Genomic DNA, 24,295 nt, shown 5'->3' with positions numbered 1-24,295 from the left:
CCTTGCCACTGACAGGAGTTGCTTCCTTGCCATGATGAGAGCCTGTTTTCCGGATCATTGAGGTCATTACCGAAGTCAAAAAGAGTTGCAGGGTTGGATTCAGAACCATTACAAGCATATTCACTTGTTATGACACATAGAGCTGCCAACATAAGGCCAAGAACCCTGGATTTTTCCATTTCGAATACAAGTAACAATTGTTATTGAACTCAAGCTCTGAGCACAATAAGGAAACCACCACCTCTTCAATATATATCCTGCATTTTCTTAATGTGCAAGAAAATAGGATATCCTTTGGAGCTTCATAAAAAAGGATACCTAGAGAAGATGCAACAAAAAAAAAAAAAAGAAAAAGAACTCCTTATGCAAAGTCAAAGAGAGCCATTCTAGAAGTGTTAACGTTGTAGATACAATATATTTACTTTGAGTAGGTAATTTCTAACACTCGAAGACCGTCGACAACCAAAGGTTACAGATCATATTAAAAAGAAACTTGCTGTCAAGAAAGTTTAATAAAATAGCAGCCAACATGGTTCATACGCAACAAATCAGAAGTCAAGTTCCAAGATCAGTTGCATTGGGTACAACGTTGATAAACAACTATAGCGTTGAGTCCAAAGGCAACAAACAAAAACTGTTACCTCCTTTGAGTTTTGACTTATGGCAAATGCATAGATAGGATCATATTCCAACTCTGGATAAAGGTCATCTATAGCAAAATAATATTCTCTGTCAAAATTTTCAATGCAATGTTGAATCGCTAATTCTAGTATCATAGTAGGAGACATAAACTCAAGGAGTCGTGTAGTTCTGAAACATGTTTGTCCGTCCATTTTCATTTTCCTTTTACTCTGAAATAATAGTATAAACCCTTTAAACCTCTCTTATTCCTGTTAATTTTATAAGAATGTATCTTTTCGGAATTCTAGTAAAGAAAGATAAATGTGTTTACTTTTGAAAATGTAAGCCTCCAATGATATATTAGTCTTTCTCTTTATGGATTCATCCCCTTTCCTCCATTGTTTATTTGATCACTTTTGAATTGCCACATTCTTTTTCTGAGCCTTGTAGAAAGAGTATGAACCACACAAGATTTTCAATTTAATTTTTTCTATTTGGTGTCTTTAGTTTCAGATGGAGAGCATAACCTTTGCCCTGATTGTACTCGCTGCTTATGAATTTGCCTAGCTGGTTTTGTTTTCATCTTTCAAACTATGAAAGGTTTACTAGAATTGATTTTAATACAAAAATATGTTTATAAGGTAAATCTGTTTCTCCTTACAACTGATTCTGTGCATGTATTCCTAGATGATCTGAAGAAAACGGAACACTTGCTTGCACTTGATGGAGCAAATGAATGGCTTCATTTGTTCTAGGCAGAGCTTCTGGATGACGGAGCTTTTGATTCTGTGGTTGATGGATGCATAGTTGTTTCCCATACAGCATCTCCTCGTTATTACAATGTTAAGAACCCGCAGGTAATTCTCCTTTGTCGTCACTGTAGAACTTCAAGTTAAGGTTGAAAATGCTTGCAATTTGGCTATGAGAATTATAATTGCTATTAACACTGATTAATATACATGTTCATGTTCTAAACTTGCTCTGGCTTTGCTTACAAAACTTTGCTGTAATTAGCAATAGTTTGGCTGGCTTTTAAATGCATGGAACAAGGACAGTAGATCATTTGGATTTTGATTCTGATTGGCAGCAGTATTTGGCTTTACTTGTTGATATTTTTTTACTTAAGCAATGGCATGCTAGAATCCTGATAATTTGGTGAATGGTCCACTTCTAGTTCCAGGCTGAAATGATTGATCCCGCAGTGAAGGGAACACTTAATGTTCTTAGATCATGTGCTAAAGTTCCATCCATCAAAAGAGTAATTATAACGTCCTCTTTTGGAGCAGTTGTGTTCACTGGAAAACCCCTTGCTGATAATGTGGTAGTTGATGAGACCTGGTTCTCAGATCCTGTTATTTGTGAGAAATCAAAGGTGTGTAAATATACTAAATTCTTATTACTGTCATGTATCATCTCTAATCTCTTTCGATTGTACCTTTCAAAATGCCTAAGAGCTTTAGATGCTTACATATCATTTAAGTACAAGTGATGTGAATCTGCTGCCTCCTTGATATCTTTGTATTGCGAAGAAATGATGTATACATAGTACACATTTTTGGTTCCTGGCCTTCATATTTTCTGGTTTCTTGATCCAGTTGGTGGATGAATAGGTTTATGCATCCAGGCTACAAGTCCAAAGATATTGCAACTATTATTTATTGACCTTTGTAGATGTTTCCCTGTGTATTTTTTTTTTGTACTCTCGTTTGGTAAGCAATTGCTTAAAGAAATAACTATTCTTTAATATTAGCTATTTTTAAAAAATGGTTAACATTCAAGCTTAACTAAACCCAAGTTACCCCATGGTATTTGTTTTTCTATGGTTAGGGATATAACTTTCAAATTTGATAAGATTAAAATATCCCTTATAACTAAAATATTATAATTTTAGACATATAAAGGTTACGTTTAGTTTGTGGAATAAGTAAGAATGGAATAGAATAACTATTATATGAAAATAAAATGAGGTGAAAATATAATAGAATGGTTATTATGTAGTTTGATACGACGAATAAAATAAGACATGAATAATTATTATGACTTATTTCAATATTTAGTTGGCAGCAATAACTTTGAAATAAGAAAAGAATAGAAAATAAAAAAATAAAAAAATATTTTATTATATATATGATTATTTATTATTATTTTACTTTTAAATATTAATAATATAATATAATTAAAATATTAATAATTAATAATTTAAATATTAATATCTTTAACTAGTAATATTTTATTATAATTTAATCACTAATATTTTAAATACTAATATTTTATTTATAATTTAATACTATTATGATTAAAATATTAATAATTTTAATTAATTTCCAAATTTAAAATGTTAATTTTTAAAATATGTAATTAAAAACTAAAACTTTTTATTATAATTATATTTATTTTTTTAAACAAGAAAAATACCCTTTATATAATTTAGTAAAATTTATCTTAAATGACAAATATAAGCAAAGATTTTTCTTTTTTGATTATTTAATTTTTAATTTCATTAAAATTTTAAAAATTTAACATTTAATAATTTATTATCAAAATATTAGTATAATTTTTTTTATTTGCTTTTTTATTTTTTATTTATACTCTCATTAAGAATTTAATATATTAATAACTTAATAAGGCAAACATTAATATTTTATTTATAATTTAAACATTATTATGATTAAAATATTAATATTTTAAAATGTTAATTTTTATAATTTATAATAAATTTTTAACTTTTTATTTTTATTTTTTTATTTTTTCCTTTTTCTTTTATTCTTCTCCATAGGTTGGCCACCGAAAATGTGACTGGTGTACTGAAACATCGATCTGGCACACCATGTGGCTAGATCTGGCTACTAGGGTGCCAAATCAATGCTTCCAGTGACTAAATATGGTCGTGGAGTGTTAGATCCAGTCATGGAGATTTGATCGAGAAGCATCAGATCTAGAGCTTCATATTGCTAGATTAGGCCGTGGATCTTAGATTCAACGACTTTTTAATTGATCAATGCTTATCGACCATATTTGGTCATGGAATCGTCGTCACCGCCGTCGTCCATCGCTGCCATCTTTTCTCCAATGATAAGTGCAAGTTAGAGAGAAAATGAGAGAGGCAAGAGTGTGAGAAGAAAGAGAACAAAGAAAGGAAAAATGAGAAGAAAAAGAAGTATTTATATGTCTAGGGTTGAAATATTTCAAGTTATAAAAGGGTATTTTAGTCTTATCAAATTTGAAAATTCTTCCCCCAACCATGGAATAGCAAATACCATGAAGGGACTTGAGATTAGTTAAGCCTGAATTCTAACCATTTTTGAGAAATAGCCAATACTTAAAAATAGCTATTTCTTTAAGCAATTCCTTACTAAACGAGGGTAAAAAAAAAAAACATGAGAATACACAAGGAATAGCTTAGCTATTCCTTGTACCCTAACTTACACACATCATCGGTGATGATGATAGTTGTAGAAGACGGTGACGATGATGATGGTTATATGATCGAATATGGTTGAAAAGTATCGATCTAGTGTTTTTTGGCAAGATTCAACTGAGGAGTTGTTGGATTTGGGATGGACAGCCTAATCTGGCCGCAGAAGGCATTGGATCTAGTACTTCTTGACCATATCAAATCATGAGAAGCACCAATTTGGGACCCTAATGGCTAGATCTGGCCACATGGTACTCGTGATCAGCGTTTCATTACATCAACCACATCGAAAAGAAGAAAAAGAAAAAAGAAAAAATTCAAAATAAAAAAGTTAAAATTTTATTATAAGTTATAAAAATTAATATTTTAATATTTTAATCATAATAATGTTTATATTATACACAAATTATTTATATTTAAAATAATAATGTTTACCTTATTAAATTATTAATATATTAAATTTTTAATGAAAGTATAAATAAAATACAAAAATAGAGAAAAAATAAAAAATATACTAATATTTTAATAATAAATTATTAAATGTTAAATTTTTAAAATTTTAATGAAAAAACTGATTAATTAAAAAAGAAAAATTTTGCCTATATTTGTCTTTTGGTATATATTTTACTAAATTATATAAAAGGTATTTTTGTTGTTTTAAAAAATAAATATTATTATAGTAAAAGTTTATTTTTTAATTACATATTATAAAATTAAAATTTTAAATTTGGAAATTAACTAAAATTATTAATATTTTAATCATAATAATAACAAATTATTAATAAAATATTTGGATTTAAAATATTAATTATTAAATTATAAGAAAATATTAATATTTGAATGATTAATTATTAATATTTTAATTAAATTATAAATTATTAATATTTCAAAAAGAATAAAAATAAATAATCATATATAATAATAATGGGTATATTTGTCTTTTTATTTTTATTTTTTTCTTATTTCAAAATTATTGTTAGTAACCGAACACCGCAATAAGTCATAATAATTATTTTTATCTAATTCCATTTGTTGTACCAAACAATGTACTAATTATTCTATTCTATTCTTACCTCATTCTATTCTCACGTAATAATTATTCTATTCAATTCTTATCGATTTCGCAAATCAAATGTACAAGTTAATTAATTTCCTCTCTATTCCCAGCTACTATTGCTCCCTTTGTTTAGTTGGTAATTTAGTAAGGAATAGCAATTCCTTTGTTTTACCTATTCCTCAAAATTAGTAAAAAGCCTTCTTTAACTACACTCACCTCCCCCCATGGTATTAGCTATTCCATGTCTAATGGAATAGCTTCAAAAATTATTATGACTAAATTACCCTTCATAAATTTAGAAATTTACAACTCTTAAATATTAATAATTAAATTATAAATAAAATATTAATATTTAAATGATCAATTATTAATATTTTCAATAAACTATAAATTATTAATATTTCAAAACAAATAATCATAATAACATATAACTTATAAGCAAAATATTAATATTTTTAAATATTAATGATTAAATTATAATAAAATATTAATATTATAATTATCAATTATTAATATTTTAAATAAATTATAAATTATTAATAGTTAAAAATAAATAATCATAATAACATTTAAATTATAAATAAAATATTAATATTTTTAAATAGTAATGATTAAATTATAATAACATGTTGATATTTAAATAATCAATTATTAATATTTTACATAAATTATAAATTATAATATTTAATAAATGAAATAAAATAAAAGTAAATAATTATAATAATATTTAAATTATAATAAAATATTAATATTTTATAATGTTAATCATTATATTAGAGGTAAAATGTTAATATTTAAATGATCAATTATTAATATTTTAAATATATTATAAATTATTAATATATAAAAATAAAATAAAATAAAATAAAAATAAATTATCATAATAACATTTAATTAAGAATAAAATATTAATATTATATACTACTAATGATTAAATTATAAAAAAATATTAAAATTTAAATTATCAATTATTAATATTTTAAATAAATTATAAAATTTTAATATTTTAAAAAATAAAATAAAATAAATAATTATATATATAATAAAGGGTATTTTTGGTTTTTATCTTCTATTCCTTTCTTATTTTAAAGTTATTTTTATCAACCAAACATTGCAATAAGTCATAATAACTATTTATATTTTATTTCATTCGTTATACCAAACTACGTAATAACTATTCTATTATATTCTCACCTTATTCGATTCCCACAAAATAGCTATTTTATTCCATTCATGTCAATTCTGTGAACTAAATGTAACGTTATGTAAACTACTCCAGATATAAAGTATGGAATGCTTAAGCTTAAGCATTGTTTAATGTTGGTTTTGTAAGTAGTTTACTGCACATTGATTTTAAATGTAGGAAGCTAAGCTAAGCTTAAGGTAAATTTTGCAAATTCAAATGCTAGAAAATATTTTAAAGAAAGCTGTGTTATGTTATTGGAATGTTAGGAAGCTTAAGCAAATATTGGGACTTAAAGCTCAAAGGAAATATTTGAAGCTTAAGGAAGTGATTTGAAGCTTAAGAGCAATAAGTGGTCAAAGGACCAGTGGACAAGTGCTGATGGGAAATCACACCATCAAAGTGAGTGGGTGTATCTATTTCAAAATATACTTTAGAATATATATATATAAAAGCACGATTGAATTTCATTGATATTGGGAAGTATGAGCTGGTAGTGGCCTCAGGTGTTGATTTTTTTTTTAATTTGGTTTTAAATTGTATGAGGATGATTTGTATTACTGGAATTTGATTCGTATTAATTTGGTGTCTATTTATATTTGATCCATGTGAATATTTCTATGTGTTTGTGTATACTACTTAAGCTACCTTTGACCTAGTTAATTGCATAAACAAAGAGATAAAAGGGTGAGAAATGAAATATTACCAACACAAACAAAAGAGATAGTAAAAGCAATTACAATGAGAGAGACAAGGAAAGATTTTCCCATTACCATTGGAGAATGGAGAGAAATAAATGTTGGAAAAATAATATATTTCATAAGGTTCAAACATCCCACATTGCTAAGGTATATAAAGGTGTGAGTGCTTCAAATAAGCAAACTCATTATGGGCTTGTAGCAAAGAAGGAAAAAGGAGTGAGCTCACATGCACATGAGATCGGGCTAGGCCTTAAGAAAATTTAGATTTCCCTTTGCGCATGTGCTAGGCCCAAGTGAATTTTTGTACCTTGGCTTTAATTTTTTAAGCTTTCTCAGCCTTTGATTGAATCAGACTCAAAGTTTACCAGGCTAACTGAGTTCTCTTAATTCTCCTTATTTGCTGCAACGTATACTTGGCTGAGTACACATGCTGACCAGGGTTTTTCTCAACTCCTTGATTTTGTGTGACGTTCACCTCATTCTCTTAATTTGGTACAACGTTTACTTCATTCTCTGCCAATAAATATAGCCTCCCTACCTCAATGACAACACACATGAAGCCTTTCATTTTCTTCCCTGTTGGGTTCTTCTTTTCTCTAAAAAATCTTTTTGCTATTCCTGTTATCCTTTACTAGTTTGTGCAAACTATAAGTCAGGGTTTGTTGAATCTTGAAAGATAACCACTACAATCCTTTTGCATTGAGTTTTATACTCTGAAAGAGTGAAAATTATCCTTAAGGATAGTGATATCAGATGATGATTAAGAAAAGTATTAATAAATCTATTTATTAACAGTAGTAGTTTCTCCTGATGCTCGAATGATGCCTAAGCTGGTACTTGTATGAAACCATAAAAAGAAAATAAAAGACCAAAATCAAACTAAAATCCAACAAAAATGTTTCTAGAAAACAAAAATTCAATGTCAAGAGTTAGCACCTTGAAAGTAATGAAGAAAAAGAAAAAGAAGAAGGATTTGCCCTTGAATCATAGGTTTCAGCCATTGAGAAACCTTTAGAGAGTCAATTGTTATTTCAGAAAATTGTGTCGTTTTTGCTATGTATGCTGAAGGTTGTTACACAGATTCTGTGACATTCCTTCTTGATGTTAGCAATGCTAGGCATCTATAGCTGGTTAGCTGCTGTTTTCGTTATTCTCTTTCCTTTAACAATGTATATATATCAGTTGGTTATTAATGGAAGGTGTGCTACTGTCATTTGAGGGCCATCCATTTTTATGTTCTCTAAAATTCTTCTCTGTTTTCTGGAAATTTGTTGATAATATTCTTTTTCTTCTTTGCTAAGAATCAACATTCCAAAAGGACAAAAATTTCAAAAACAAACTCATCAAACAGGATTTGGGGATTAGCCAAGCCAGTGTTTAGTGAATGAAGTAAAACAGTAAAGTAAAAGAACAATAAAAGAACATAAGAGTAATAGTCTAAAATGACAATGAACAAAGCATTAAACGATGGCTGCAATGGAGTGCTTTGTTGACTTCTGGTACTTCTTTCATTCTGTCATCAGTGCATCCTTCCTTGCTGTTAACCATTTTACTTGATGCTGATCAAATACCACTGACATTCAACATGTGTTTTGGCTGCTGTTAGCAAATCTTTTTATGTTTTCTCTAGCAAATCCTTTTAGATTATCCAATAGAAATGTAGTTCATAAAATGAACATTAAACATAAACATGCTCATGCCATAATCATTAAATCAAATTCTTGTACCTAGATGTTTGGTGGGGCGGCTGCGGTTGCAGTTGGTGGGGCTTGTGCTGCTGGTGGGGCAGCTGCTGCTGGTGGGGTTTCTGCTAGAGGTGGGGCAGTTGCTGGTGGTCTAGGCAGACCAAAAGCAGCTGCCATCAGTTGACGAAGTGTCTGTAAAATTTTATAAACACTTAGATGTAAAAAATTATGAATTAATGATAGAAATTGTAAAGCTATAAGAGAGTAATGAAGAACATATGAGAGTCAAATATGAGTAGAACAAACAAACTATAAGAGAGTAATTGGGAAATTTGTTTACTTGTACATCAACCACGATGATGTAGTTGAAGTAAATAATAAGAAACATTATCTAGTTCCCTTTCACTTTCTCCACTAATTATCAAGGAAGAAGCATCATGATAGTGAAAAATTTAAATCCCTTGTATGAGAGATAGAAATACTGTTAAATTTTTAATTGGTTAGATGCTTTTTACGAATAATAAATTAGTCATTATTTAAGGGATAATCTACAAAGTTTTAAGATAAAAACATGTCTCTCTTAGTTGAATGTGATGCTATAATTCGTAATTAAATAAGATGATTCCTTTAAAAGGGAAATAATATGCAACTTTTCAATGATAAAATAGTCAAATGATGGTCCAAACCATAAGAAAAAGATGGAAGACTCTAGAGTTTTTTATCCTTTTAGCTTTTGACAATGCTTGTGCACTTAGTCAAATACGGAACATCTATTATAGGAAGTTTATCAAGTCCTTTTCAATATAGAAAGTTGGTCAATTCATGAGAATTTGAAATTCTTAATGGAAGTCTTATTATATATATGTTATTTTCATCGATATGCACTGAATCGTCTTCGTTCCAAGTGAATGGTCCACTCATCAAATCCAGTTCAAAAAAAGAGGGACATTCCTACTTCCTTTCCAGAAGAAGGGGCTTTAATAGTCAAAGCAAGACAACCTTAATTAAATGAAGGAATCATTCTTAAAGAGCTAGAAGACTTGGCTAGAGTGAAAGGAAAGAAGGGTTGAACATGCTGGAAACAGGATCTTTATAGCCTAAAGTTAAAAAAAAAAAGAGGCTTTCTCCTTCAATAGCTATAATATCTCTTTTCATTATAAAATAAATGCAGGTCAGTCATGGAAGAACATGTGGAATCGTCTGTATAGAATTATAAGAAGGAACGCTAGTGAAGCAAGCTCTCATCATGGAATGGGATTAGAACGGAAAAGCCAAAAGCTTATGAAAAAAAAGCTAGAAGCCTATGTGTGATAATCAGGGGCTTTGGGAAGCATGGACTGAGGTAAATCAAAGAAATAGGTGCTGAACAAGACTCAATAGCAGCAAATGATTGCTTCAAGATAGCTATATAAGTCATAGCTTGAGGATTAATAAACTCTACAAAGAAGAGTGAGGTGAAGGGCTTGGTTTAGCGAAATTATAAAAGACTATTCTCGTATATGATGCGAAGAATCCAAAATGAGTTCTATCTATGCCCCTTTTGCCAAAGTCCTACTTACAATCGAGGAAGCATTGGTAGCATAGCATGCATAAGGGGATTACTAACTCTTAAAAGTGCAACCGAGACACTAATCTTCTTTTAGAATCTACGGTAGTAGAAAGAAAGAACCCAAGCAGAAATGAAAAAAGAGATTCAAGCTCAAATGAGGCAATGGATGTTATTATTCAAGCATCACTCGACTCTATCTATTCATTCGTAGTTAACATATCCCTAAGGAATAAAACCTTTAGACTTTCAGTATGAAACTGACTTACTAAGCTTGCAGTAAAGTAATCAATCCCTTGATTTTTACTGCATAGTCTTTCTTTCCACCACGGAATATTCCATAAAGGAAAAAAAAAACTATGCTTTATAGGACAACTTATGGATGGAATGAATGAAGTTCAGCAAATTTATCTAGTCAAATATGCGAAATTCCCTTTAGAAAAAAAGAAAGTGGTTCCCTTCTACGACTAAGCGATACACCGATGAAGATACAACCGGGACAAGATTCACTCCCCCCGATGCCCTCACTTTGTGAGTGCTTTCAATCAAAATCAGTAGAGAGAAATAAATTATCTACCTAGTATTCAGGGCACACCTCCCTATGTTTCCCCATTTTCGTGCAGGTTTGTAAGCCATTCAAGTTGCACCACGAGCACCGATAAGTCATGATTGATCTGAATACTTCTAGTATTCAAAGAGTAATAATTTTTTTTGTTAATTTTATAGATCCTTTAAATGTGAGTTAGGTTTGCTATTTTCAATCAAAATTCGTGCAATAAGCAGAGAGTAATAATTTTTTTTGAGAATTTAATAGATCTTTTAAATGTGAGTTGGGTTTGCTATTTTCAATCAAAATTCGTGCAATGAGTAGAGAGTAATAAATTGTTTTTGTGAATTTAATAGATCCTTCAAATGTGAGTTGGGTTTGCTATTTTCAATTAAAATTCAAGGGTTTGTTATTTTCAATCAAAATTCAAGCAATCAGTAAAGAGTAACAATTTTTTTTGTGAATTTAATAAATCCTTTAAATGTGAGTCAAGTTTGCTATTTTCAATCAAAATTCAAGCAAACAAATTTTTTATCTGATATTCGGGGTAAACATCCCTGTACTGGTCTATGTCCATGTAGTTTGTTAAGCCATGATTCAACTTACACCATGAACAGCTATAGGTCATGGTTATAGAGTTGATAGGTCATGGTTGTAGAGTTTGAAAAGGGTATCTGATATAAGTATTGGAGTTTGATAAGGGTATTTAATTTGGGTTAGGGATGTCAATGGATAAGGTACTCGTTAATTTTGATGGGTTACAATAGATCTTTTTATTGTAAGTTGGGTTTGCTATTTTTAATCAAAATTCGTGCGATAAGCAGAGACTAATAATTTGACTCGATTGGCCAACCATTAACTCGATTCTAATCGACGAAGTCTTAAATTGATTTTAAGTTCGTCGAGAAAATTTTAAACAGTTCTACGTCTTTTAGGACAAGGTTTGGGAGTGCAGTTACACCCTGGAAGGATTAGCACCCCTGTGACGCTCGTTCCATTAATGGTACCATTTGGTTTTAGATTATCCTATTGGGTCCTTAATCCTTAAATTTATTATGTTTCTTTAGTTATTCTTCATTTATTTTATCCTCTATTAAGATATTTTATTTGACCCTAAGATATGGTATGATCATGAGGTATTATGAAATGCATGACATGAAATTCAAATAATGTCAAACAAATAACTTTTTATTGAAAACATATTCCCGGATCCGCCCATTTTACTACATAGCCCAATTCATATCACAACTCACACTCAAATGTGACCCAATTTTCAAGCTCCTTTGCAAGCACGACCTCGGGGCATGGAACGAAGAATGCCAAGTTACTTTTGACAAAATTAAAGAGTATCTTTTGAATCCGCCAATATTGGTACACTTGTAGCCGAAAGACCTCTCTTTTTGTATCTAATAGTAAATGAAAGGTCCATGGGATGTATGTTGGGACAACATGATGAAATCGGTGAGAAAGAAAGGGTTGTTTATTACTTGAGCAAAAAGTTCATCGAATACGAGTCCAAGTATTCCTTGTTGGAAAAAATGTGTTATGCATTAGCTTGGATAGCGCATCGACTTAAGCAATACATGCTGTATCATACCACTTGGCTCATTGCGAAGTTGGATCCCATTAAATACATTTATGAAAAATCATCCAAATCAGGTAGAGTAGCAAGATGGCAAGTGTTGTTGTCTGAATATGACATTGTATATGTGTCTTGAAAGGCTATTAAAGGAAGTGAAATTATCGAATTTTTAACGAAAAGGATGGAAGATGATTATGAACCAATGAAATTTGAATTCTCGGATGAGGACCTGATGTCAGTATGCCAAACAAGTGAAAAGGAATCATAGGGGAACGAAAATTGGAAGATGTTCTTCGATGGAGCTTAAAATGCTTTAGGACATGGCATAAGGGCCATCTTGGTGTCACCAGAAGAATATCATTATCCAATCATAGCCAAACTCAACTTCTATTGCACCAATAATATGACTGAATATGAAGCTTGTGTCATGGGTCTTCAAGCAGCAATTGAGAGGAAAATTAGCATTTTAGGAGTGTATGGGGATTTTGCTTTGGTTATTGATCAATTATAAGGAGAATGGGAGACACGTGACTTAAAGTTAGTCCGGTACCATAAATTTATTACAAAGCTGATTGAAAATTTTGATGAGATCTACTTCACCCATCTACCTCAAGAGGAAAACCAAATGGCAAATGCATTGGCCACGCTGGCAGCAATTTTCAAAGTTGGTACTGATGTCAAGATTCAGCCCATCATGAAAAATCTTCGAGAATGCCTAGCCCACTGCTCTAGTGTGGAGGAAGAAGTAGACAGGAAACCATGGTACCATGATATTGTGCAATATCTCAAATCCTAACATTATCATGAGCAAAGCTCAAAAAATGATAAGAAAACCATTAAAAAGTTGACCATGAGTTTCTTTTTAGATGGAGACATCTTGTATAAGAGAAGTAGAGATCAAATGCTTTTGAGATGTGTGGATTCAACTAAAGCTCAGATAATAGTTAAGAAAGTGCATGGGGGAATTTGTGGGGCACATGCAAGTGGGCATATGTTGGCAAAACAAATTATGAGAACAGGATATTATTGGCTCACACTAGAAATAGATTGTATAAATTTTACTCGAAAGTGTCATAAATGTCAGATATATGCAGACAAGATCCACACTCCTGCAAATTCACTGTATGTTTTGACATCACCATGGCCTTTCTCAATGTGGGGCATGGATGTGATTGGGCTAATAACCCCGAAAACATCAAATGGGCATCGGTTTATTTTGGTAGCAATTGACTACTTCACTAAGTGGGTAGAGGCGGCATCTTATGCCAATGTGACCTAGAAAGTGGTATGTAAATTCATTAAAAAAGAGATAGTATGTCGTTATGGTCTCCCAAAAAGAATCATTACAGATAATGCTAGGAATCTCAATGGTTCAATGATGAAGGAGGTTTGTACCCAATTCAAAATTAAGCATCACAATTCAACACCTTATCGCCCAAAGATGAACGATGCTGTAGAAGCAGCCAACAAGAACATCAAAAAGATAATTGAAAAGATGACTGATGTATACAAGGATTGGCATGAAAAGTTACCCTTTGCTTTGCATGCTTATCACAAAGCAGTGTGAACATCCACAAGAGCTACACCATTCTCCTTGGTATACGGGATGGAAGCAGTTTTGCTAATTGAAGTATAAATTCCTTCCCTAAGCGTCCTTAAGGAAGTGCAGTTAGAAGAAGCTGAATGGGTTAACGCTCATTATGAGCAATTGAATCTCATAGAAGAGAAAAGGTTGACAACACTTTGCCATCGACAATTATATCAAAGGAGAATGATTAGAGCATATGGCGAGAAGGTACATCCTCGACAGTTTCAAGAAGGAGAGTTAGTGTTGAAAAGAATCCTCCCAAACTAACAGGATCCTTGCAGGAAATGGACACCAAATTGGGAAAGACCATTTGTGGTAAAAAAAGCTTTTTTATGAGGGGCACTAATTTTGGTGGAAATGGACAGAAGGGAGTTTCCTAACCCAATGAATGTTGATGCTGTCAAGAAATATTATGCTTAAAAAAAAGAAAATAATGAAAATAAAAAGAATTCAAGTTGAAAACCTGAAAAGGCGGCTTGAATTTGGGAGATGAATTTAGGGCAAAAACCCGAAAGGGCAGTCTAGACATGAAGGAGATTCAAATTCTACAAGGTCTACAAGGACTTAGCAGGGAAATGGTGAAAATCATGGTCCAAGATGTTCATATAAAAACAAGCGAGTTAACGCTTGTGCCTGTTTCGAGATAAAATTTTGAGAACATTATCAGTGCCCATCGGAGCAGTCATTAAGAAAGAACTGTATCCCCTTTTGTATTAGAATGGATTTTGCCCCTATGTATATTGTTCTTTCTCATTATGCTTGATTGTGGAACCCTTCTACGTTTTGAATGAAAAATAGCCTTCTCTCTTAATATGTTGTCATCATTTCCATTTTACCAACAAAAGAGATATAAGTGCATTGCATTTGTCATAAAATTGGAATGATATTTAATAAGGAGCATGATAAATTAAGGAAATGTTTGCATTATTTTGAAAAAGAATCATAGTTGACAGGGAATGGAATGGAGTTTGGTAATATATATAATAATAAATAAATAAAAAGAAAAGAAGAAAAAGAAAAAGAAAGAAGTGAAAACAGCAGTAGATTGAAGAACTGTGAAAGATGTAGAGAAAAAGTGGATTATGCAAATAACGGAGAAGCAGAACAGTCGTGAGCAATTAATTTGGAAGACAAGAAATTGGAGGCATGTTTGGTTCATTCCCCAATGACCAAAGAGAGGGCTCTAAAACACCAAAAATTAAAGTTAATGGAAATAACTAGGATATCTGGATAGTCATACTCGAAATTTTAAAACAACTGAAAGAGGAAAAGAAAAATCAGAAGTTGTAAAGCCTTGGATAAGGAGTTTTTTATTTTTCAAATTAATTTCAAAAGTGGTAGAGCCTCGGAGGAGGAGTTGTTTGTTTTTCAAATTAATTTTAAATGTGGCAGAACCTCAAATGAGGAGTTGTTTATTTTTTAAATTAATTTTAAAAGTGGCAGAGCCTCGGATGAGGAGTTGTTAGTTGTTCAAATTGATTTTAAAGTGGTAGAGCCTCAGATGAGGAGTTGTTTATTGGTCAAAGTTGATTTCAAAAGTGGTAGAGCCTCGAATGAGGAGTTGTTTATTGTTCAAAATTGATTTCAAAAGTGGTATAGCCTCAGATGAGGAGTTGTTTATTTTTTAAAATTGATTTTAAAGTGAAAAAGCCTCGGATGAGGAGTTGTTTATTGTTCAAAGTTGATTTCAAAAGTGGTATAGCCTCGAATGAAGAATTGTTTATTTTTCAAATTGATTTTAAAGTGAAAAAACCTCGGATGAGGAGTTGTTTATCGTTCAAAATTAAATTCAAAGTTGTAGAGCTTCGTAAGAATATTTGTTTAACTTTTTCGAGATTATTTTTCAAGTAGCAAAATTGTGAAAAAAAATTAATAAATTAGATCAAATATAACGTCTATGTCTTTGCGCTATTTCGGATTCACGAAATGTGCAAAAAGGGACAGTTGTAAACACTACCTATATTACCTTTTATCTTGTCTACCTTTAAGAACTAATTATCATTACCATAGTTTAAATTTATTCACTTATTATCTTCAGATTAATTTAGGCTTAATTTAACTTCCATTCCTATTTTTGTATATATTGATTTTCACTAATGTCATGGGCCAATGATCAGTCCAAAATTGAAAAATTGAGCTTTTGAGTTGTTGGGCAACTTTGGGCATATTGGTGGCCTAATATAAAAAACTAGTCCAATAAAGTTAATGCAATTAATGATGGATCTAAAACAATTAAAATATATTAAAACACTAATCAAAGATTAAAATTCCAAATAAAATCTGGAATACTCCATAGACAAATGAAATAAATAAAGCTAAAAAAAATGAAAAATGAGAAAAAGCTATATGACTGGCAGGGTGCAGACGCACCCTGCCAGGCATAATACGCTGTGCTAGATGCAAAAAATTCGCGTCTGGCAAAAGGTGGAAATGGCACCCCAAGATCGTAATCAGGTATAAAAACGCTATAGTAGTAGCTATAAAAACAGAGAGAGAATGGCAACCAAAAATCAAAAGGAAGAAAAACCCTACAGAATGAGCAACAAAAAAAATTTCTCTAGCAGCCAACCAACCAACCACAAATCCACCGTAAAAAAAAATACAATGAGAGAAGGAGAGTAGCTGGGTTTTAGGATTTTAATTCGGGTTTTTAGGAGTAGATTTTTTAGAGGGCTTTGATGGTTGGATGGTCAGCTAAAGGAGGGAGAAGATTTGAGTTCTTTGGGTTGATTTAGAGCTGGGTAACAAAAGGGGTATTCGGTTTTGGGTAGTAAACAAGAAGGGAAAAGAGAGAGGGAGTTTCGGTTTGTGTAGCTAAAAGGAAAAGGAGAGATTTGGTTTGGGGATCGACAGCAGAGAGGGAGGTCCGGTTTGGTGTTGGCCAACAGGAGATAAGAACAAAAGGCTTTTCAAGAGTTAAGGGAGAGTGTTACCGGGTAGAGAGAGAAAATGGTGAAGGGAAATGAAGAAGAAAAGAGAAAAAGAGGGTTTTATAGCTAGGGTTTGGAGGACTTAAAACTACGTCATTTTGTAACTCACCAAGTGTCCTTTCTAATCCGTCCAAACAACGTCGTTTTGGTGCACCAAGGGTTGTTGTACAAGGCACCAAACGGTGCGGTATAACGTGGGTCGTGGGGCAAGCCAGTCGATTTAGGTTAACCCAGCCCAGTCAGGTAACATCTTGTCCCTTTAGTTTGATGGATCCATGATGATTTGGGTTATGGTGGTTTAATCTGTTTGGGTTTAGTTTGCCTTATTTGTTTAAAATTCTATTACTTGATAATGTAAGGTTGATTTTAGATTATTTTGACATAATATTCTAAAAATTGCTAGGTAATAATTTTTTTTAGAGTTAGGAAATTAATATGAACAAAAAAAAAACAAAATAATAATAGCAAAAGCAATAAGGTAAAAATAGGACAAGATAATAATAATAATAATAATAATAATAATAATAATAATAATAATAATAATAATAATAAAATATGTTTAGTTATATAAAGGATTTAAATTTAGGAGAATATTTATTAAAAATATATAAATCTTGGCAAATGAAACATGTATATAAAACAAAAAAATAAATGTCTAAATAAGGTATACTTGTAGTAATGGATTTAGTTTTAGTTAGAAAAATAAATAAAAAGAAGGATAAAAAGAAAAAGAAAGGAAAAATAAAAAAGGATATAAGAGTAAGTAAATGATTAATGAAAATAAACAAATAAATAAATAAATAAGTAAAATAAAAAATATATAAAAATATGATAATAAAATAAAAGAAAAAGTAAATGTTTGTCAACAAGGGTTAAAATGGTGAGATAAAAAAATATAAATAATAATAATAATAATAAATAAATAATATTAATGATAATAATAAACTTTTTCTTGTGGGGTCAACATTAATCAATATGATGGTATATAAATTGAATTTTAAAGACACCATAAAGTTAATTATAATAGTACCGATGATGGGATGATTGGCCGGGACGCGAGGAGTTACAATTCCGGACTAATTTTCCCTAGACTTGGAACCCAAATTAAAGCTCCACCAATACAATGGGAGGGCCTCGATTTTGAGGTTTCGAGATTTTTTAATTTTAAATAAATAAAAAATGTTATACAATAAATTAGTCAAACAAAATATAAATACAAATATGGCATATATAAGAGAATAGATGACATATATTTAAGTTATCCAAAGATAAGAATGAAAATTGTGAAAATGGTTATACTCATGACAATAAATAAATAGATAAATAACTAAAATAGTCAATGATGGAAAATTCAAAACAATAAATAGGTGTAAAACATAAAATTTAAATATCTAGTGGTATAAAATATATTTAAATAAATTAATAAGTGATATGTAAAGTGAATAAGATAGATAATAAAAAGAGAAAAAATGGAATTAAAATATATATAATTATGAAATAAGATATCTTGCTATAGATTTGGAGTGAAAAGATTATTTACATAGTAAAAAGGTTCGCTTAAAAAACATAGAAACAAAGATAATTTATAACATGCATAACTATAAAGGGAGATATAGAAAAAGAGAGTCCATAAGAAATAGCAAGGAAGACATAGGAGAACTTAGAAAAAAAAAAAAACCAATAATGAACTTCACAAGCATAGCATATATTTTTATTGCATCATGCTTGTCATGGCATATAGATATTTTTGTTCATAAGTATAAGTTCTGATGATGAGATTTTTCAAAAACATTGCAAAGACGAGTTTCTCTCGGAAAGTTATCTAGGTGAAAGGATGTCATTGGGTCTCACCAATACGATGAGAGGGTTCAGGAAATATCTTTAATAAAAAGGCTTTTGCTCGTAATAGGTTTACATTCATTAAAATATTTTTTTTTAAAAAGTACGATAACCTCGATAATGGGATTTATTCATTAAATTTGCGAAAGTAAATTTCTCGGATAATTCTCTAGATGAAAGAATATCTCCGAATCCCACCAGTATAATGAGCAGATCTAGGAAAATGTCTTCAATAAAAAGTTATTTGTCCGACATTATTTCAATTTCATGCCATGCATTTCATAATACCTCATGATCATACCATATCTTAGGGTCAAATAAAATATCTTAATAGGAGATAAAATAAATGAATAATAACTAAGAAAACATAATATATTTAAGGATTAAGGCCTCAATAGGATAATCTAAAACCAAATGGTACCGTTAATGGAACAGGGGTCACAGGGGTGCTAATCCTTTCCTGAGCATAACTGCACTCCTGAACCCTGTCCCAAAAGACGTAGACCCATTTAAAATTCTCTTGACGGACTTAAAATCAATTTAAGACTTCGTTGATTAGAATCGAGTCAATGGGTGGCCAATCACACCTAGAACAAAGATTGGTGGCGACTCCTTAGTGTTTCCCCGCGTCTAGCAATCGGGTTCATGGACTCGCACGTTACGACAATAAAGATTGAAAAAGCTATGTTAATGGTGATCAAATAAATCTTAACAGAAAGGATGCTTCTTTTATTTTGTTCCAAATTAGATTATCCAGTAATTGTTGCTACTGAAGAGAGAAGCAATTACACAGTTAAAATGGCAAAGTAGAGATAAAGAAACTTGAAACCAAAAATTTTATAAAAAAAGAACCTGGCCACAAAATTTTCTACACCAAAGTTTTGATATAATAGCTAATAGTAATGTCAAAGTCCAACCATTCACAGCATTAGCTTTACCCTAGTGCCATAGAAAAGCTTGGTTCATTCTCAGTGTGAATTGTAGAGAGGCAATAACAGTTTACTTGCACAACAGATAACCAATCATAAATGTAATCCAATAGGAAATTAGTAATTTTTTAGCCTTCATACTGATCCCAATGGCAATGGTTTACTTTACACTCAAAGAAAGTTCATTTGTCATACTTTTGATATGTAGATTGCCTCATATCTAGGAACTTTCAAATTCAAGAAAGTTTGACAACTATATAACTATTAGGTTAAATGGGCAGCTTTTGTTGTAGGTTTGCCAATGGAGATTATAAATCTATTTGAGATTGGATACAAAATTTTAAAACTTCTAGACAGTGCACCTCTAAATTCCATTAGGATCCTTTGCAAGTTTTAGTCAAATTCAAACATAGAACCATATAAAATGTTTGATAAAATACCTACAAACATATATGGTACATACTATGGGAACTAAGAACCACATGAACTTTAGAACATTTAAATCACATATAAATGGAGCGAAACTGTAAAAATTTAGCAATGTATACATGTATTTGAAAAAAGAAATTTCTGAACATGACAACATATGCAAGTAAGGTCTCCAAAGATTTTGTGAATCTAAATAAAATATCTATCAAGCGTGACTTTTACATATATATTTTTATTTGGTTTTAAAACAGGAAGCAGATTTAAGTCGAGCCTTCTATAAAAAAAAGAATCAACCCTCAGAAAAAAAAAATAGTTTAACTATGAGAAGAACATATGAGAGTCAAATATGAGTAGAACAAACAAACTATAAGAGAGTAATTGGGAAATTTGTTTACTTGTATATCAACCACAATGATGTAGTTGAAGTAAATAATAAGAAACACTATCTAGCTCCCTTTCACTTTCTCCACTAATTATCAAGGAAGAAGCATCATGACAGTGAAAATTTTAAATCCCTTATATGAGATATAGAAATACTGCTAATTTTTTGATTGGTTAGATGCTTTCTACGAACAATAAATTAGTGGTTGTTTAAGGAATAATCTACAAAGTTTTAAGACAAAAACATGTCTCTCTTAGTTGAATGTGATGCTATACTTCGTAATTAAATCAGATGATTACCTTCAAATGGGAATAATATGCAACTTTTCAATGATAAAATAGTCAAATGATGGTCCAAACCATAAGAAAAAGATGGAAGACTCTGGAATTTTTTATCCCTTTAGTTTTTGACAATGCTTGTGCACTTATGTCCTAATATATAATTCAAACACTAATACATATTCCTTGCAGTGGCTGGTGGATTTGTTGAATGCCTTGATTTTCCCCTTTGTGCTTGGGTCATTTTTATGTCTGCTCCTCGTTTGTGTCCTTGTGCATCTTGTGATAATATTGTGCCGATGAAAGGATATCTCTGACTGTTTCTTGGATGCTGTTGGGAAGGTTTGTGTCTTTTTCTTGCTTTCTCTTGAGGGGGCCCCTAGATGATGCTTTATGCTTTTGGCCTTGATGAGGTTCTGGTGACTTTGATTGCGTTTGTTTTTTGTGATGCGGGATGTGAGTGATGGATTCTGGTTTTGAGATGTGCAAGAGATGCGGATGTGTTTTCTGTTGAAGTGCAACTACAGATTTGTGTATTTTATGGCTCAGGGGCTCTTTTTTGATGCAACTACCTGGGGGATCTGGGAGTTTTGGGGTAGGCTGGTTCTATGTGGCTACTGCATTGTTTAGTTAGGTTGCTTGGGTTGTGCGGAGTTGGATTGCTGTGTATAATTTTTTTGACCCTGCTCACCTGATATGTTAGGATGGTGGCGGGATTGCTTTTGTTTTTGTTTTCTGGAAAGGTCCTTGGTGGCTGGTGCTGTGAGGATTAAGGACTGTTATCCCCAAATAGGTGAATAACAGACCTCAATCATGCTTGTACTTCCCCCAGAGGTGAACCTTTGGTTTCCCCTGCTTTGAAATAAACAACTTTCAAAAAAAAAAATACATATTCCTTGCATCTAAAGCAACACAAAAACAAAATAAACAACATGGAAATCTCAAACATATCAAGAAAATTCAAGCAGAGCACTAAAGTTATAAACCAGATAAAAAAAAAAGTCACAGTAACAAATCTCAAGGTCCAAATTGAATGATATCAATTGTTAGAGAGAAAGCCAAAAGAAACATCATAGTTACTTCAAGTAATTGATATGCTCCTAGTTTTTAATACTTTTGCTCAACATTTCAGTAAAGTGCCAGCTAAGGAATTCTTTACTTTGTTTTTTCTACCATAAATTTAACCAACATTGAATGTTGAAAGACCCAAGAGCTATATAATTAAAAACACATTCAGGATTAACAAAGCTGATTTTATGACTAAAGTGATGAATCTGCATAACAATGAATGTAAACGAAAATATTTAAATTGAACATCCTTAAAGTTGCAAAAATCATATGAGCACAATCCCTTATCGCACAAATAGAAAATAATAAGAAGAAGAAGTAAATCGAGGTCACCCTTTTGATTACTCATCGAGTGCGTCTTCTAGCGTTAGAAAATAAAGAACACCAACCAAACTTTGGTGTGAATGAGAGAGGGAGTTTTGGGTTTTCTAACAGAGAAAGAGCATTTGAGTGAAGAGTCCTTGAATGTGAAAGAAGAGACATAGAAAGGAAAAGACGGAGAGAAAGTTCTAAATGGGAGAAAATTTTCCAGCTAGGATTTGGGTACCGTCCTGTTCAAGCATGAGACGGTAAGCATGGCAAAAGAAGGATGTGAGGAAGAAAAGAGAAAAAGAACTGACAAATCGAAAATACCCTTCAAACATGTAGAAAGCAATCGAAATTCAAGCAATGGATAACAAATTTTGTCGGTGACTGTGCATTCAATAGATCTTTGAAAATAAATTTTTTACCTGGTATTCATGGCAGACGGCCCTGTGCTATTCCATTTCCATTCGTTGCGCCAAGATTCAATTTGCACCAAGAACATCGATACATGATGATTGATCTGGGTATTGGCGTAAGGGTATCTGGGTATTAAAAATTAGAATAGAAAGGAAATGATACGCCTACTGAAAATTAGAAATGCGGAAGTCTAAAGCCCAATACACCAGAAAAAGTCCAAAGCCCAATACACACTTGGAAGTTTGCAAAAGATAATGGTATTCACATGGTCACACACCCAGGGAAGGTGTGTGGACCTCTCTTACAGCCAACTCTTAATACCAGTGTGGAGTCAATTCTGAACCTTATAGGTGGTACCTTCCAACCTTCTGTATCAATATATGTGTATAGATCATTGTGACCTCGAAAAAAGAAAATGCATGAACTACAGTGTATTCCTTGCTTATTTTTCTGCTTTGGTAAATCAATTAATAAGTAAAAAGAAAGAAATATTCCACAGGATGGAAATAATTTAAAGTGTATAAGGTTAATTTTCAAATGATTTCTGGTTAAGAAACTATCTGCAATTGGTTATGAGAATTATAATTTCTAAAACAGTTTGCTGATGTTTTTGAGATGTGATGAAATGTAACATTAATTAGTAGACAGATTATGTGTTATCAAAATTTTGCTTGTCTGCTACATAATTGAACACGGTTTCTTACACAATTTCATCTTTGGGTTTAAGCAGATCTTGTCAGCTTTTCTATAGGGTCTATTTTTTATTTCCATTTTATTTTCACTAAATTATTCTTTCTAGTTTTTACATAGTGTTGGTATTCTAATTTCTGAACTTGCTTTGGGCATTGCTTACAAATATCTGCTATGTAGGAAACAAGGACAGTAGACTGCTCCTATTTTGCTTCTGATCGGCTAGCATATGACTTGTTTATATTATCACTTAACCAATGGCATAATAGAATCCTGGTAATTTGATGAACGTCCACTTCTGTTTCCAGGTTGAAATGATTGACCCTGCAGTAAAGGGGACACTTAATGTTCTTAGACCATGTGTTAAAGTTCCATCCATCAAAAGACTGATTATAACATCTTATGTTACAGCAGCTTTGTTCTCTGGAAAGCCTCTTGCTGATGATGTGATAGTAGATGAGACTTTATGACAGCTGTTCCCCGCTCTTGATCTTCCTGAAAAGTAAGTCTGTAGGATACGGATGTATGAGTATCTGTCAACTATAATTGTTGGCAGAAGCAACAAGGTTCATTTATCTATCACCCCTGCATACTACATCACCCAACTTGTATAACTCTCCTATATGCTTACTCCCTCTTAAATAATAATCATGACATAGATCCTATTCATTTGTGCTCAAAGGTTTAAGCATTTGACATGTATAAGTTGTCAGATTAGACGAATCTTGTACATTGTTATGCCCTCACTGATCTCATTCATTGAGCTCAGCTGTCCAGCTTCTTGGATCAGTTTGGTTCACTCCTAAACTTCAAGTGTTAGAAATATTTCTAAACTGGGTGATTCTAATAGAGTTCTGAGTGAATACCAACATGCTTTTGGTTATGGCAGATGCACAGATGAGAAGCAATCTATACCAGTACTTCAAGTATCCCCGGAGAGAGCGAAAAGCCTAGGCGTTAACTTTACTCCTATCGAGGTGAGCTTAAAGGATACTTTCGAGAGCTTGAAGGAAAAGAACTTCCTGTAGTGTCTGAGTCATGGCATGTACTGTATGTACCAGCCAGTCAAAGCATGTTGTAAGTGTAATTACTAGCTTGGGAT

General features: G+C 31.5%; 1 long non-coding RNA gene and 1 pseudogene across 1 annotated transcript; one reads left to right on the top strand and one right to left on the bottom strand.

Moving 5' to 3' along the window:
* The first annotated feature begins 1,214 nt into the window (after nt 1-1,214).
* Nucleotides 1,215-23,663, top strand: LOC18599551 (phenylacetaldehyde reductase-like; annotated as a pseudogene).
* Nucleotides 20,730-22,480, bottom strand: LOC108662256 (uncharacterized). The gene is made up of 2 exons (XR_001928076.2): nt 22,114-22,480; nt 20,730-21,564 (listed from the first exon to the last, which is right to left on the bottom strand). It is a non-coding gene; the product is annotated as an uncharacterized LOC108662256 (long non-coding RNA).
* Nucleotides 23,664-24,295: the final 632 nt, after the last annotated feature.

Source organism: Theobroma cacao, chromosome 5 (assembly GCF_053813885.1).
Source record: "Theobroma cacao isolate CCN51 chromosome 5, ASM5381388v1, whole genome shotgun sequence".
Classification (NCBI taxonomy): domain Eukaryota; kingdom Viridiplantae; phylum Streptophyta; class Magnoliopsida; order Malvales; family Malvaceae; genus Theobroma; species Theobroma cacao.
This window is presented reverse-complemented; position numbering and strand designations above follow the sequence as displayed.